General features: G+C 38.0%; 1 long non-coding RNA gene across 1 annotated transcript; it reads right to left on the bottom strand.

The window, feature by feature from the left end:
• Positions 1-384: 384 nt before the first annotated feature.
• Positions 385-3931, bottom strand: LOC142029077 (uncharacterized). The gene is made up of 3 exons (XR_012649806.1): positions 3892-3931; positions 1289-1338; positions 385-670 (listed from the first exon to the last, which is right to left on the bottom strand). It is a non-coding gene; the product is annotated as an uncharacterized LOC142029077 (long non-coding RNA).
• Between the last annotated feature and the right edge of the window lie 506 nt (positions 3932-4437).

Genomic DNA, 4437 nt, shown 5'->3' with positions numbered 1-4437 from the left:
AACCTGCAAGGCTATTAAATTACAATGCCATTATATTCTATTTCTAGTATGCTCTTAATCATTTTCTAACAAAGGATTTTGAATCAAAACTGCCTATTACTTTTCACTGCCCCATATTTCTGGCCAGTGTGTAGGTTCTCAGCACCCCAAAGTTTCATTTTCAAAAAGCCTTTGTCCCCAAATCTCCAAGTAAAGACTCCAGGCATATAACTTCTTTTCAGAGATTTAGGGAACAATGAAATTTGTCCTAAGTCTAAGGTATGATCACTCAGTAATCACTATGCTGCAAGATGCTGATGGTACGGATGAGCAAGATAAATACTCTGCTTCACATATAACAGATGTCTAAACAAAACTTCTCATGGCTACAGTATAGATGACTGACAAGTAATGGTGTGAAGTCAGTATCTTTTGAAATAAAAATACCAAATTTTTTAAAAATTACTGAAATAATTAGTGGAACAAATTCCACTGTAGTTTGGCAAAAGTATCTTATTCCCTAATATGCTCTTACTGAGCAGAAGGCTGAGTATAGTCTGATTATATGTACAAGGGAAACGCTACCTTCATGTTCAGTAGAGTTGTTTTGAAAGGAAAGAGTTCTTATAATGTCCATTTTATCATCTATCGAGAAGTATTCATTTGTATTATATCCTGACTCCCTTCCTTCCTGAAAACAGATGAAAAACCGGCCATGGAATTAGGACAGATCTGGACAGGTTTTAAGAAATATAACTAGAGGCAGAAACAATATTTGATAAACCTATAGTGTCTTACAAAACTTAAAGTGTTGAGGTTTCCAGTTTTCCCGTAAGTTAGGTGCTGAAAATACAAAAATATTCATGCAAGAATGTAGAATGGAAAAAAAAATGTTCAATAGTCTTTTATTCAGATATCTCATCTTGCCATAGACAATTACATGATAATGCAAATAGGAACGTAGCTAAATAGACTTTCTGGTTTCCTTCCATTCCAGTTCTGCATGAGGTTTTTTTGCCTCTGGGTTGGGTCTTATGTTGTGAAATCACTTGGGAAAAACTAACCTGTCAGTGGTGCAGAGGGTTTTCAGATCAGGATTTTCAACACATTGGCACGTTTTACATCTTTTTACATAGATGAAAGTGCCAGCAAAATACAAGGCAAGGACGAGTTAGGTCCACAACACGCTTGCTGTATTAGACCATCACTCTGGAAGGTTTCCTGAAGCGAACAGCAGCACAATTGCACTGAGCCAAACACAGACCGCTTGGGAAGCCAGAGTGGTTTTTAGCACAACCTGCAGCAGTACCTGAGAGTTAAAATTCTCTGGCAGAGCAGCATGTTTTCCTTGCTACTTCACTGAAAGAGAAATAAGGATAAAAGATCAAATTATACTGTAATATGCTGAAAGGTGAAATCTAGCGTAGAAAAAATTGTTCCCCATGCTTCAAACTAGGAAATGAGGGTAGATACAGAACGTATGTCCTCCACAATTTAAACGAATGCAACTCTATGCTGCCACAGCCCAGTGCTAGGACTGCCCTTGTTAGCTAGATTAAAGCAATATTGGAAATCTCTACACTACGCTGTAGTCACTTCTCTTGCATGTGCAATAGAAGCATGACGTGATAAAGACTGAGGAATTATATTAACTATCTTTGTGCCTTTCTGCTCCTTTTTCTAAGTACTAATGAGAAGAAAAAAAAGAAAGAAAAAAAAAGACTTATTCAATGAGACTGATGAGCAGAATGAAACACCTCCACTGCTATACCTGCTGTTCTCTGTTCTCTTCCTCACAGCAGCCCTGGAGGGCAACCCAAATGCCAATTCAAACCAATTTAAGTCTAGCTGGCTGTGCAGATCACATCTAGTGGAGCAGAAAACCTGGCCTTTTATTTGCTGAATACAGCATGCTTGCCAAAGCAGCCTGGAATCAGAACATGATGCCCCATCATTCCTCCCCATGCACCAGATAGAGGTTCTGCCCACAAAATTTGAGACATGCTGGGGACAATCAGGTATTTAGATACCTATACAACATTGTGCCCAAATGTACCAAGAGGCTGATTAGAAGAGCACAGATTAAGTCCTTTCAGAATCTAAGTGCATTTCATGTATGTCATGCAGTTCAGGAATGACCAGCTAGGCAAAGTCTACAAAGTCTCAGAACTATGCCATTACCCATCTGAAAGGAAGAGAGAAGGAGAGGAGGATAGACAGAATCGCATGATAACTAAAAGGGTTTATTTTCTCACCGCCTCAGAATACTTTGTACAATTGCATTACACACAGTAGAAAATTAAAGAATTTTATTCTAGCTATTTTTGCTGTGTGTGTGGGGGGGTGGGAGTGGGGGGTGTCCCTACTTCCCTAGAAACATATACAGTTACTTCCCACCTTTGAGGCCCATTTATTGGGTCAAATCCAAACCACTTTCCTTTGTTTTATTTAGCTAGGATGCTTCCACAATTAAGCCTTCATCTTCAGCTGTCTTCCACTGAACAGGACCAATGCCAGCATCTGAATATACATAGACAGTCCCTGAGATTCTTTCAAAAATGCAGTTGATCTTGACTTACATCATTAACATTTACCACCTCACTTTAAAAATGTTGATGTCTCTGGGACTGGTAAACAAAACTATGTCCTGTAAGAATGGTAAACAGAATATGCTAATGGATTTACTGGTACTTCAATATAAACAGTTAACTCTGTCCTGCCAACCAGAGCAAGATTCAGTTTTGAGTGCCCGATTTCTTTAGGCATTTTATGTACCATGTTTAACAGAAGCCATATTTTTCTCAAAAACAAAAATGACAATAAAGTATTCCATTAATTTTACTCTTGAGATTAATGTGATGGCAGACAGATTGCTTGGAAAGGACAGTGGATGGAGATGGCTATATAACCCTGATACTGATTGAAGGAATATTGCATTTTTAGGGGTAACTCTAGCTTCTAGAAAAAGCCGTCAAGAAGGATTTGTTTGTTTTCAATAGGAAACAGCACAGCTCCTTTTCAAGCTGAGAGAGTGGGGTAGAGAAGACAAGGACTGGATTTTTTAATTCTTCAGGGCATCCTTTGTACCTTTACCTCAAAGCTCATAGAAACTTTGCAAAATATAAAATGAGGCCCTGAACTTTCATAAGAGAGGCACATGTTTGTGCTGACTGACTGTGATTTTTATTCTTATATGTAAAGCCTGAAATGTTCAGTTGAAGCTTTGGGCAAAACCTAAAGGTGGTGGGGAGGAGGATGTTCGACTGCAGAGGCCTCTGGGAGCAATTTACGAGGAACTGCCTTCGCAGCAGTTCACAGTAGCCTGAGTGCTGAAAAACTGTTTTTTGAAAAACTGTCTCAGACCATGTTCAAAAAGCACCAGAATGCAGTAAATGCTTCTATTGATTTTGCATTATTAAATCCTGAAAAATAACCCAGTTTTGCATGATATCTAATTTACTTGATTTAGTACGTTAATAATTCTGTCCCTAAGACCGAAATGAAAACCGTAGCAATTCTTCACTCTGGAATTAAATGTCTGCAGAGGAATTCATTTTTTCAGATTATGTAAATTATTCAAGAATGTTAAAAAGCACTGTTTTTAAACTGTTAAACTGCTTTACCATTTCCACCAATATGAACTGCTAGTCTCTTGGGGACTACTATTTTAGGGTCCTGACAAAAAGTCGGTAGGAGGCAGTGGAGTCTTAACGATGGTGAGGTTTGGCTTGGGGCCATAATGAGCCTTAGAGGAGACAGGTCTTAATGATGCATATTGAAACTGGAAGATTAAATGTGCATTTGGGACACTGGTGACCAAGTGAGCGTTATATTGCATGCATTTTTGCATTTGGCATCCACATTAAAATACAATCGAGGTAATAAAACGTAAAACTTTTAGATTGTACTCACCACATCTCTGTAGTGCTGATTTGTCAGAACTGAAGATGACAGTTATGCACCCTGTACTTAAGGCAGTAATGTGACTTTCTCTCATGTAGTATATCTCTGTTTGGAGGCATACTGAGATAATTATTACACCTTTAATTTGTACTTTAAATCTGTTGGGTTTGCCTGCAAAATCATCTAGCTTGCATTCAAGTGATGGATACCCTACTATTACATAAAATAAATATTAGCAAGGAACTAATGTTATGTTGAATCCAATGTTCAGAAACTATATCCTCATGCATTTTAACCTGAAATCTCTTTTAAGAGAATATATTTAAAATCCACATCTGGAAAACAGATTTTTTTTCTTCCTGTCTCAGATACAGTAAAATAACTTCCAAACAGAAGAGAACTCAGTTCTTTAAATGACTGCTCAACTCTTCCTGTAGTGCTTCACTGCTGACCTCTAATGAGCAGTAAGCATACTGCCTGAATCCCGTACCCCTTTCCAGAGAAGAAAAGTGCTATTAACACAACTTCTTCATCATAGGGGTTTATCCTTTCAGA

Source organism: Buteo buteo, chromosome 3 (assembly GCF_964188355.1).
Source record: "Buteo buteo chromosome 3, bButBut1.hap1.1, whole genome shotgun sequence".
NCBI classification, from domain to species: Eukaryota; Metazoa; Chordata; class Aves; order Accipitriformes; family Accipitridae; genus Buteo; species Buteo buteo.
The sequence above is the reverse complement of the archived record's forward strand: the minus strand, read 5'-3'. Positions and strand labels throughout refer to the sequence as shown.